This window comes from Trachypithecus francoisi, unplaced genomic scaffold (assembly GCF_009764315.1).
Source record: "Trachypithecus francoisi isolate TF-2019V2 unplaced genomic scaffold, Tfra_2.0 Lachesis_group0, whole genome shotgun sequence".
Taxonomy (NCBI): domain Eukaryota; kingdom Metazoa; phylum Chordata; class Mammalia; order Primates; family Cercopithecidae; genus Trachypithecus; species Trachypithecus francoisi.
Genome location: NW_022681453.1, coordinates 35,586,732 through 35,600,550, shown reverse-complemented (window position 1 = coordinate 35,600,550; position 13,819 = coordinate 35,586,732).

The following is a 13,819-nucleotide window of genomic DNA, read 5'->3' as shown; positions in this document are numbered from 1 at the left end:
TAAGGCTCCTGGAGCAAATTTCTCACAAGGACTCCAGAACAGTTTTTTCAGCCATATGTTCATAGACCAGTTTGATTACTGCTGTCTTTCCTGATGCACTTAATTTCATCATCATTACTTAATATTCATTAAAATCCGGCCATACTAACTGAGGGCTTTACCAAATGACCCAGCAAGAACCTGTGTTAATACCTCTTCCCACCATCCGTTACCTTGATGGGCTCAGGCAACAACACAGACAGGAACAAGGACCTAAAGTCCCTGTTGCAGTTACGGATTGATTCATTTAATTCCTTAGACAATTCTTCCCCAGGGGAATTGGACAATATGTGGTCTTGGACCATTTGCTTTCACATGTAAGGGTTTCCATCCGCCTCCAAATTATCAATTAGGGACAATGTAACTAAAATTTAGATTGCAAAATATTTTTTCTTCTTCTTAATGGCTTCTTATAGCAACGTAGTCTTTCCTCTTCTAACCAAAAAAAAAAAAAAAAAAACTCATTTTGAGTTTTTGTTTGGTTTGGTTTTGCGCTTCCCAGATCATCCTATGATATTAGATGAAATTATAGAAAATACCAAAGTCTGGCAATACTACTTGAGATACCTTCATGATTGTATTTTAAACTCAGTGATCTTAGTGTCTCCTAGATGCTAAGTTGCCTAAAAGACAGCCCAAATGTGTGCGTGGGGGATGGTGGGGGTATGGAGGGGAGGGACTTTAATTACAACACAGAAAAAAAATGTTAAGACATTTACTTTTCAGAAGGAATGCTGAATCATTCATATTATAACACCATGATGATACCTTTCATCATTTAGTCATCCTTATGGACCATATCAGTCCATTTCCATTCACTAACATATTAATCCTATTTGGCTGTTCATTTAAATGACGTTGATACAAGTGCCCAGTCATGGGTAAGATTTCTCTCTTGTAAGTGAAGTTCCGCTAGGTTATAAATAGCTAATGACTCTCCAAACTCCTCTGGCTTACAGGAGAAATAATTTAATGAAGGCTCAGATTACTTTGTGTAGCTTTGTTAATGTAAATGAGTAATGTGTATTGATTTTTCACAGCTTAGAAATCTTTTTATTCATCTTGCGCAAGAAAGTCTGTTAAGGAATTATTAATGACAGGATAATTGCTTTAAGATCTATGCCCTAATTAAAACAGTAAATTCTTTATTACATCTTTATTTTAATTAGATGTACAGAAAGACAATAATTTTTACAAGAACCCCCGTGTAAAATGAAATTACCTCATTCAGAAATGCTTCAAAGAACCTGCAGTGGTGCTGCTCAGAGACTATGAGAAACGAAAACTGGAGTGATTCTACTTCCAGTCAAAATTGAGATGCCATTTAACTGAAATTAACAATGTTAAATAGACTATTTTTACAATTTTGGTTAAGTGCAATTCACCTATATCAGTATATTTCTGCCTCTACTTTTTAAAAAATCATTTCTTAAAAGTAGGGATTTTCTTAGTTTAACAGGCTCAATGAAAGATGAGGAAAATGAGCCTATTGTCATGAAAATTATATCAACCTGAGTTAATTTGTTTTTGCAGTTGTACTTTGTTCTGTTTCTTCAGTTTGCAAGATGATGCATTTTAATGATTCGTTCTGAGTTGTATGTATTGGAAAATCAAACCAAAATCAATAATGACCTTTCATTTATCGTGTCTTTCTTTTCTACCTGTTTTTCTGTCTTTAATTTATATGCATGATTAACTGAAGCCATGAATGCTTCCTTGTGGAGTATGACCACTGACTTTAAGGACGGTGGGTGAGATAACATTTGAGTGTGGACCTTGTGCTAAGCACTGTGTTAGGACTTTTCACACTTGTTATTTAATCCTCACAACAACCAAACTTTGGTGCAAAAGTCATTGTAGTCTTTGCCATTAAAGGTAATGGCACCTTTAATTAAGATAATGGCAAAATTAGCGACTTTTGCGCCAAAGTAATATGAGTTCCGTTGAGTGGAGAAAGGAACCGCCACCACTTTGATCATCTAAACCAGGACTCAGAACACTACAGCCTGTAGGCTATACCCAGCTTACCACCAGATTGTGTAAAGTTTTATTGGAACATAGACACACCCATTTGTTAGGTGTTGTCTATGCCTGCCTTGATGTTACAATGACAGCATTGAGTAGTAGGGTGAGAGACATTCTGACCTACAAAACCTAAAATATTTACTATCTAGCCCTTTAGAGAAAAAGATTGCAGATCCCTGGTATAAAGCAAGAATTGCTTACACAATCAAACCTCCTCCCATTCATCTCCAATCTCATTGTGCAGCACATTTTGCTTAAAATTATCCATCCGCCTTTTCTAGCATGCTCTTCAGACTTCATTTATTTCTTTTTTCATTCCTTTATTTTGACACTCTTCATATAAGGGCCTTTTTCCTTTGAGCAACATCTCATTTCTTTTCTTAATAGGCTGAAATAACTTCTCTCTAGCTGATTTCTCTCTTAGCTATCATTATTTATTTAACTCTAATCATGTTATTTCACTCAATACAGCATTTTGGACCTCAGCTAGTAAGAGGATGATTATAACAAAGTATTGCTTCATGTTGCTCCTCTTGTTACCTAAATTTCTTCCCTTTAATTTTCCCAGAGCATAGATTGTCTGACTGCTGAGGAAAGAGTCACAGGCATTTACAATTTAGAAAGTCCACAATTATCACATAATGAAAACCAGATCAAAGCAACACTGTGCCCAGTTACATACTTCATTGCATGTGGAGAAAAGGGAGAGCCATCAGACAGAAAGGGGAATTCCTGCCCTGAACATATTAGCTAGTGGATAGTAAAATGCCAAACAGACACTCTGCACACAAATACTGCTTGTTATGCAGTAAAAGTTGCCCAACTCCAAATTTACCTTCAGCAAGTTCAGTTGTGTGGACTAATTTATTAGTTCTCCAAAAGAAGAGACCCAACCAGACTTCCATGAATAGACCCTGAGGGATTTATCTACGAGAAGAAGAAGACCAGAGAAAGTCTAATTAGTCAAAAAGTGGTTAAAGGTTGTGAAAATTGGAAATAATCTAAAATGGTCAAGAATAGAACATTAAAAATAGAATATCCATGCCATGGAATACTATGCAGTATCACTGATACTGCAGAAGAAATTTCATGATACAGAAATATAGCAGGTTCTTAAATGCATATGTCTAATTTTGTTAATTTAAATTTTGTTTAATATATAAATATGTATAGGGAAAAAGCAATACATACCACAATATTACACACAGTAGTTATCTTTGGGTAATGGAGTTGTTACTGACTTTATTGTTTTCTTTATCTTTTTGTGTTTTTCAATATGCACTACTTTTATAATCATAGCATGTTTCTTTTTATGATATAAAAAGGATACAACTAGGAATGCCATGGATAATCAGAAGGAAAAAAATGAGATGTTTCTACTTTTAAGTGAATTTGAAGAGTTTTGGTAAATGTGTGGTGTTTCCACCCTGCGGGCTGGAATCTATCTTAGAAGCAGATTTCCTTCACAGGTCTATTAAGAGAAAGGATTCTGGTTGTTTCCTCCTGAATGTCAAGAAAGCTAGAATAAGCATATACTGTCATTAGTCACTGGAGTACTTCTTTTGAAGGTCTTTGGGGTTCCCAAAACTGCCTACCGACTATGGTCTTTCTTCTTTGCAAGGCTTAGCTAAGGTTCTTCCCTCAGTCTTCCTGCTCACCCTTTTCTTCTTGGACCAGCTAAGAAAGTTACTTCTTCCCTGTATTGCCAACAATCCCTTCTATTTCTCACCAATCAGTACTTCCTTCCTGGTCCAAGAACATTTCTATTACTCTTATTGGGTTGCACTATACTTGCTTCTCTCTCTCTCTCTCTCTCCTCTCTCTCTCTCTCTCTCTCTCTCTCTCTTTCTTCCCTACAACATTGAAATCAAGACCAGGTTTAAGTCATATTTCTGATGCTTTGAGTGAGTATTTGAATTGCCCATAGTAGCCAAATAGCTCTGCTCAGCAAAATTTGATTTCCATTGGCTTTCCAGCTCAGTTCTTAGGTATGTCCCACCCTCTTCCTCCTCAGTCAAAGTTCTTGGTAATAACCCAGATGCACAATTAACAATGGATGATATGGTGGGGAAAGTGCTCCACTAGAGCACATTTTTGTAAGCTGTCACATGTTAACAATTTGTAAAGTAATATATTGACACCACATTGGGGAAGACTGCAATGAAAAGTTGCTAGAGAAAACAACAGTGATAGTTAATTGAAACATTAGCCTTTGTCCAAGATACTCATAAGGAAGGTAATCAAATGATAGTGCCATTTTACATGTGTCCTCCTCTACAAAGTGTACCACCGCTGACATGCCCTCACCCCATGCCCACCATCCTCGTGGAGGTTCTTCCCTCAACCCTTGCATGAGTGGGCCCTCTTAAAATTACCCACCCTGACCTTATTACCTACATTCCTCTCTGCTCATCTGACAGGCCTGTATCATTTCCAATTTGAGGATTTTGTTGAGATGTTCTTTGAGGCCTAGTAAAAAATGTAGTCTCACACTAGGAAATAAATTTTAATGCATAGCTATGAAAACAAAATTATCTATTATATTTCCCAACTCTTCTATATCCTTAGTTTTCGGTCTGCTTTATCTGCTAAAGATTGAACAAAGTGTGTTAAAAAGCTCCAGTAAGTAATTTTTATGGTACATGAAGTATTTAAGCTAGACAAGGCCTTTATTCAAGAAGGAATTAGAGAAAAAGGAATGAGATGGGGCCCTTTGGGCTCCTCATTAATTCTACAACACAGGAGACTGGCTCCCTCCTCTGCTTATACATGATCTCCTCACAGGTGTTGAGGTGTATGGTAAAACAGAGAAAGAAGAGAGAGAAGGATGGGAAGGGGAGGAGTCCCTAATGGAGAAACTCAATGTTAACCTGTTTGTGTAACACCTGTTATTCTTAGGCTTTTCAAAGTACGGCTACTATCTTACTCCTAATCAGCATGAAAAAGAAAACTACTAATTTTTGGACTGTTAATCAGCCACATTGATGCTGTATTAAATTGATATGATTTTCTGCTCTCCGATGAGGTAGTGTTGTCCACTGGATTTGTTTTCTATCCTTGACCTCACACTAACCACAAAACACCCCTGGTCTTATGTCCCAAATCAAAATGAAATCAGAAGATAAGCCCAACAAAAAATCAGACAGCCATCTCTAGAGTCCCTACATATGCTGTCTCTTTTTCCATAAGTTCATTCTGTTTAATTTGCATGAGTATTTTAGGAGAACAGGCAGGGGCGTTACCTTCACAGAGAGTAGGAAATTACATTTCCACAATGGGTCCTTGTATTTGACCATCAGGGAAAGAGAGGAGAAAGATTTATAAATTTGTGGTTTCTTACAAACAAATATCCTTTGTGAGGCATGCATAGTTTTAGTTATCCATTCCTTTGAAATCTCAACTCAATTTTTGCAGACAGTTAAACTAGGATAAAAATAATGATAATAACAATACTTGTAAAGTATTTGCTACATTCGAGGCACTTTTTGAGGCATCTTACATATCTTGATATATTTACATCTCAATTTTTTTAAACTATTTGACTAATGAGAGAACTGAGGCACAGAAAGACTTGTCTAAAGTTAAACAACTTGTATGTGACAGAGCTAGGATTTGAGTTCAGGCAGTTTTCTGTTGACCATTAGGTTATTGCATTGCTTAAATATGAGGGGAAAGAAGCATTTTCAATGGCTGTCAAGTGTGTTCAGGTCTGTATCATCTGCAGGCAAAATTCAATTCAAGAGATGGTTTTGAGATTCAATCACATGTGGGACACTGGGCTGTATGCTGTAGAATTATTTTTTCTACAAGAGAGAAAACATTTCTTGTTTTAGATTGCTTATTGTTCGGTAAAGAGATTAAGACAAACAAAGTAAAACCTTTAAAGCAAGAAATTGCATGTTAGAAGATTCAGCAAAATGTTGTGATGGTTCAAAGTTAGATAAGATGCATTGGTCTTTTGTAAAATTTAGTGTGATTGTGTTTTTTCTTATAAGTTACAGATTCTATCTATTGTGTTTTCCAATGTTCAGTATAAATAAATAAAGACTTTATTGTAATTTATACCACAGAGGTAAGCCTAAGCCATTGATAGTGTATAACCCTGAATACCAAGGTTTGTGTTGACTGAACATGCTTTAGTGCTTCCATGAAGTCGTAAAACAAGACTAAAGTAGGAGATAGTAATAGGTCATAAATTGCACTTTATTTATTTTCTTAAGGTAAATGATCTGTCTAACCCTTTTTCTTAAAATTATTTCTTTTTTCTTTTTTTTTGTCTTGCTCTAAGTCTTAGATTTCCCCAAATATAAGATTATAGAGTACTTTCTGGTGTTTGAGACATGAGTTTAGTTTGTTTCCTAGGCAGGTCCTTAAATATTTCTGACAGTTTCCAAACTTCAACACAATGCAAAGTATTAGGAGATAACACATGTCAAGACAATGGCTGTCTTAGAGGAGGTCACAATTATTATTGGTCATTATTGCAAAGTTTTGGGGGCTGGAGGTGTGTGTGTATGTGTGTGATCCCTATCAAGCTCCAAATCCCAGAAGCCATTTCTATCCTGATCACACCCTCCTGACTTGGAGAAGCTCTAAATTACATGGCAAGGGCAGAGAAAGTGTCTGGCAAAGAAAACAGCATAATACAAAGGTGGGAAACTGTAAGTCATTTGGGGCAAGTTCAAATTATTAAGTTTGGTTGAAATACGGAACAAATTGCGGGACTAATTGTGGGACACAGACTAGGGAAATATAAAAGTTGGTATTTGGCTATATTTTGTGACTTTCAACACTCTAGTGTCACTTTCATCTGAAAGAAAAAAATATTATCTGAGAACAACGTGACAAATGTGACTTTTTAATATAGTAAGCTTGCCTAGAAGTTAAAGAGTAATAGAAAATGAAATTCTGTCTTAATCTTTAATCTACTTTTCCTGTTGTACTTTGTTCCAAGCTCATTTTTACCTGATAACTTAGCTTGCCCCACACTAATTAGTATTTAAATCAATTTAAATACAAATGTAGGTAAAACATAATTGTGTCTAGAGGGGATTAGATATATAACATATTCCACAGTTAAATTTAAATCATTTTAAATTATCTGCTAGTTTGGATTATTGACCATACACTTTCAGTTATTGCAAAAATAATCGTCAAGGTTAGACTTACTGAAATTCTGAGTTTGTCTTCAAGGTGTCCATTTCCCAAAGTATACAAGCAGCATGAATAATTCCAAGGCATATGTCAATCGTACAATATTCCAGGATGGAGGCATTCAATAGGAGCTAAGATGGGTTTCTGTTTTCCCTGCCTCAGGGTGAATACTTTCTTCATAATGTAGAAATGTATAACTAAATATGAATAGCAACTTACGTGAATGAAATACATTTTTCTTTGTAAAATAAGGTGATGGTGATTAAAAGCAGGACTTAAAGTTCCTTGCGGTTTCCTTTTGAAGTCCTAGTCTATTTAAAAACAATAGTAACAGTAGTAAATACCTGTACCTACAGCACAATACACTCTTATATCTATTAAAATATTAACATGTTTAGGTATTTAAACACTTTATTAAAATACAGTTACCAGTCTTATTTCTTTTGAGTACAACACTTAATGAATCTAAATAATCAAACCTTTGAGAGGACAACACATACTTATCCATGAGTAAATTTATGATTCATAAGGTGTAAGCAGACTGAGTCTGTTGCTATGCAGACAGCAGAATCTGTAGCTATGAATTGTTGATGACCATTGAAAAGGCAAATATATAAGGAACCATCTACTTAGGATTATAAAATATTTTCTATATCAGAAGAAAAGCATATCTGAATTCATTGCCATAGTCACATGTGTAACACATATCTCCAGTCTTCTTTGCTGAGTTTAATGATATTAGATGAAGACGGTGGCAGAGGGGCCATGGATTTCAGCAGTGAGAGCCAGCACCACATCTTAAATTCTGGCAGGGCCAGGCATACCTCACCATATGCCAGAATGGCATGGCGAGGGACCCTTGGAGCAATGGCCATCTCCTTGGAGGCCAGTAAGGATCAAGAATAGCACAGGAACCTGAAGCCTTTGGACATCCTTCCTCTGATGTTGGGACAGTAACTTGCCCCATCTTCAATAACCTAGAGAGGAGAATCCAGAATCAATGAGGCTGAAATACCAGAACAATAGTTACCTCAGTGGGATCGTATTGACGTGAACAATGAGACTTTAAACTAGAAGTGATGAGAAATACTGTTTTTTGAAACATCAAGGTGCTTTACATCCCCATTCTACCTTCTATTGTGTTTGCACTTTGACCTGTTTCAAGTACTTCATAAAGTTAAGCATACTACAGGAGCAGGGGGGAAGGGATTTCAAACCCAGACTGGGGGAAGGGGAGGGAGTAGAGAGGTCAGGGAAGATTTATCCAAAGAGGAATTACTTGAGCATTATCTCAGGGAAACTGGTGGTGCCAGTGAGCCCCAGAATGCAATCATCCTCGATTTTAAATCAGTGCTTGTTACATAGTGCCATCTACTTGACAGATATCTGTAATCAACCTACTCACTATCTGGCACCTTCTGGATAAAATGTAGACAGTTGTTCTTTCAAAAAAAAAAAAAATCTGACCATTGTACATTTTATTTCATTACCTGATAGCAAAGCAGATTCACACAAATCACAGAATGATTCAGAACTCCCGGCAGGAGGAAACCATACCTCACCATATGGAGCCTTGTAACACTCCACTCAATGTGAAACACATTTTGGTGATGTTATAAAAGTCAACATGGAACTGGGGAAGTGCAAACAACTGTTTAATCCGCAAAGGCTCATCCAACTCATAGAAAAAGAGTGTAATAGAACAACTGCACATGAGTAGCGCCAACCCTCTGACAGTCCTAGGAAGCTGCTCAGCTCAGCAGACTCAGCCCACAAAGCTAAAAGCTTGGTTCCCACATTAGCCAGGGCCTCTGTAGGCTTCTGTTCTTGGCTCAGGGTCAGATGAGGTGATTACACAATGCTTCTCATAAGTGAGCCAAAGGAACCAGAAACCAGAAGGGCAGGAATGCTTAAAAGCATAACTGTCAAACCCCAGAGACACTCTCCAGATGTGTCTTGGCCCTTGGTTTGGGAACTCCTTGTTGAAGATAACTTGCAAATCCCAGCAGAAGGGCTATGAGGGCCCAAGGTAAAGGGCACAGTTGTGAAAGGGTTTATTGTGGCCCAGGTGTCCCCACTGTTATTGCATGTTGATTAGAATAATCTGTTGTTCGAAGAGTGGCCAAAAGATTTTCGTGTGTATTTTTGTCATTGATGGGTTCTCTTGATCTAAATTTATAGATTGTTTTGGGTTGTTGAGACCATTTCTCCTGGCTTTGGGTCTTTGTCACAGTTTGGGTTCTGGAACAAGACAGAATAGAGCTCACAGACATTGTCTCCTGTTCTGAAAACTGCCTACCCTACCCCCACCACCTCTCTCACACACGATGTCCATTTAGCAGCCAACCCCACTTTCATCGCCACCTCAATCATCAAAATTAAATTCTGTTACCACTTTAAACATTTTTAAAGTCTTTATGTGCCAGCCGAGCACTTTGGTTCACTCCTGTAATCCCAGCACTTTGGAAGGTCGAGGCGGGCAGATCATGAGATCAGGAGATCAAGACCATCCTGGCTAACACAGTGAAACCCTGTCTCTACTAAAAATACAAAAAATTAGCCGGGCATGATGGTGGGCACCTGTAGTCCCAGCTACTCGGGAGGCTGAGGCAGGAGAATGGCATGAACCCGGGAGGTGGAGCTTTCAGTGAGCAGAGATTGCACCACTGCACTCCAGCCTGGGTAACAGAGCGAGACTCTGTCTCCAAAAAAAAAAAAAAAAGCCAGGCGTGGTGGCAGGCACCTGTAGTCCCAGCTACTCGGGAGGCTGAGAAGGGAGAATGGCGTGAAGTGATATTAGCAAGTCACTGCAAACATGCCTAGAGAGGGAAAAAAATGCAAAGTTATATAAAAGAATTATTAGAGTGAAGAAATGTATCAGGTAGCTGGAGAAAGGGCAAGGCACAGAAATTCATAGGGTCTTCTGTGAATGATGAATTTTCAGGTCTGATTAGGACACAGGTAAGGTATGAAAGTAGGGTTGTGGCTATATCCTAATCTCATTTCAGGTTTCAAGAATGAAACCTGTTTTAAGCCTGTATTTCAGAAATTTCCCTTAGTCATAAAATAAGCCATGTCCTCTTGATGGTGACACAAATGGTACCCATAGTGGCTTGCTCTGGGTATCATTTATAAATTTCTTTAAATGACAAGGAAGAATGGTTTAAACAGGAAAGGTATTTGTTTTTCTGTCCTATAACATGAATGCCAGTGGTAGGTCATTTGGGGCTGCTGTTATAGGTCCATGACATCATTAGTGTCCCAGCATTTTTCCATTTTCCATTTTAGGATATGGCATCCATTCACAAGGCCATGATTATAAAGTGAATCCTGGAGCTCCAGCTATCACATCCAATTTCCAGGTGGGAAGTAGAAAGGCTAGGGGAAAGCATATTTTCCAGAAACCCTCTGCAACAACTGCTCACATCTCAATGGCTAAAACTTAGGTGGACAACCCCATTTCTGTTCCCAGTAAAATCTGTTAGCAAAGTTTTAAAGGCAGAATGGATACAGGATGCGCCAGCAGGCTCCATCATCCTCCAGCTGAGGCACTCAGTACATTTTGAAATCTCTTAGGGGTAGGAGAAGGTGTGTGGGAATGGAAGTGAAGGCAAGCAAAGGAGACTAAGGCCTCTAAGAATGATTCTCTCCATAGAGATCCAGATGCCAGCCTCAGGCTGGCAAACTTAAAAATGTGACAAACTTTGAGAAGTGGCTGCTGAAAAGTTTCATCCCATGTTTCTCCTCAAATAATTGGAGCTTCAAAAATGTTGAAGCACGTTTTATGTGCATACACATAAAATACATGTATTTTTATGTTCATACAGGTTTCTTTTATTTTTATTATTTATTTATTTATTTTGAGACAAGGTTTTACTCTTTCACCTAGGCTAGAAGGCTGGAGTACAGTGGTGGCATGATCACAGCTCACTGCAGCCTCAGCCCCAACCTCCCAGGCTCAAGTGATCCTCCCACCTCAGCCTCCCAAGTAACTGGAACTGCAGAAGCATGCCACCACACCTGACTAATCTTTTAATTATTTTAGAGATGGGGTTTCACCATATTGCCCATACTGGTCTTGAATTCCTGATCTCAAGTGATCCACTTGCCTCGGCTGGAATTATGTGTGTTAGCCACCATGCCTGGCCTATCTACTACAGATTTCTAATATCTACTTCTTCACATAAACATTCCAGCCTGTGCACTCCTCTCATAGAAAACACCTGATGTGATCTTTTACAAATAATGACCCAAGAGCAAATTTGTTGGTCAAATTGAGATATTTATTTAATACATGTGGGGAAATTTTTATTTTTTAAAAATGGTTTATTATTGAAAGCACTTATTTTAGCATTTGAAGATGGTATCACCTCCACCCCTGCTGAAAAGCGTTCTTGATTTCTTATTAAAACAAATATTGACAACACAGAAATCTTGCATATGAAAATGCACAATTCTGGCCGGGCGCGGTGGCTCAAGCCTGTAATCCCAGCACTTTGGGAGGCTGAGATGGGCGGATCACAAGGTCAGGAGATCGAGACCATCCTGGCTAACCCGGTGAAACCCCGTTTCTACTAAAAAATACAAAAAAAAACTAGCCGGGCGAGGTGGCGGCGCCTGTAGTCCCAGCTACTCGGGAGGCTGAGGCAGGAGAATGGCGTGAACCCGGGAGGCGGAGCTTGCAGTGAGCTGAGATCCGGCCACTGCACTCCAGCCCGGGCGACAGAGCGAGACTCCGTCTCAAAAAAAAAAAAAAAGAAAAAAAGAAAATGCACAATTCTGTACATATGATCCAATCTCATTTCACAAACAAAACATAAAGCTCTGTTCAAATGATGCAGTTAATTTTAATGAAATATGTACAAAATTAAAACGTCATAAAATTAATCAAATGTTGGCATAGCAAGGGGGCATCAATTAGGGTCCCAGAAGGAAGAAGCACACTCAAAGCAGGCTATTTCAAAGAGGATCAATTTTCTGTTTTTCTTTTCTTTCCTTGATTTTTTTTTTTTTTTTTAAGACAGAGTCTCACTCTGTTGCCCAGGCTGGAGTGCAGTGGTGCAATCTCAGCTCACTGCAACCTCCACCTCTTGGGTGCCAGCCTCAGCCTCCTGAGTAGCTAGGATTATAGGCTAATTTTTTTAATTTTTAGTGGAGATGGGGTTTCACCATGTTGCCCAGGCTGGTTTCAAACTCCTGGCCTCAAGTGATCCACCCACCTTTGCCTCCCAAGGAGGGTCACCTTGCCAGGAGGATCTGTTTTCAATGGAACTATTTACAAAGATGAAGGTAGGGAGTGGGAGGTAGTGCAAGGACTATCTGGGCCAAGGAATGAAGGAGATCTATGAACTCCCCTAGGCCTGAAGAGAACAAAAGTGGGAAGATGTTAGCAGAATGCAGAGAGACAGTTGTATAGAGAAAGTTTTCTTGAGGAGCAATGAGTTTGGGTCAAGGGACATAGCCAGCTTTGGAGACAAATCTGGTGATCTCAAAGTGGGGAAGTCAGAGATTCAATATCCAGATCTCCTGCTGGGGCTTCTTTTGGCCAAATACAAACAGCAGACAGAGCACAGAGAAACCCTGCTGATACAGTCCATGTAGGTCAGCAATCGGACAGAGAGCAAAGCGAAGAAGGGGCAATAGTGAACTTGGAGGGTCCATAAAAGACGTCCCACACAACAAGCTAGGGATAGGTCTGTCATGTGAGATTCTCTATGTCTTCAGAGATGAAAGGCTCTTTATTTGAGGAAATATGTAATGTCATGCTTTGCCCGTCAACTTAATAGATTTCCCGGTATCACAAAGGATATTTCAAAGCTACTCTGCTACCTTTCCAGAAGCCATCTACGAAAGCTAATTAATGGTGCACCCTTATTAACACATGCAGATTTGGCATTATTAGTCTAATTAAAAGGATTTTTAACAGTCTCACCTTCCCCCCACCTACTGATTCCTACATATCTTAGTCAAAGTAAATTAAACCCATTAATCAAAGTGGTAAAAATGATATAAGGTACAGGATACAGACAGAACTGAGAGGAGACTAACAGCCCTCATTATGTTTAATTTTGTTCCCCAGCAAAGGATAATAAATTCAAATTGTAACATCACAATAAAACATTTAATTATTCAAGAGCAGGGCAAGACACATTATAATTAGCTCCCTGTTATGTGTCTTCATTTAGGTGGTAATATATGCAGTTAAGTAGCCCAGCCAGTCCTAAGCTAAAGAGTTTAAGTGAGATCTCAACCACTCTGTCTCCATGGAACATGTCCTTACGATGTAGAGCTTGCTGTGGGATGTGGTCAGGTGGCAACTTAAGGTTTGAGGTACATTCAGTCATTCTCTATTCAGCAGAGCTCGAGTGAATGCCAGATGTGTGTTAGATAGGCTTCTGGGCACTGGAGTTCTAAGAGTGAATAAGCGGAGTGTCTCCCTTTATGGAACTTTCAGGAGAACTGAAACAAAATCCATGCTTCTTAGCCTCAAAACTCTATGCTCTGTCCCCAGCTTACTTCTCAGACTTCATCTCATGCCACCTTCCTCCTTGCCCACTGCACTCCTGCCACCAGGCCCTTTGTTGTTTCTCAAATGGGCCAA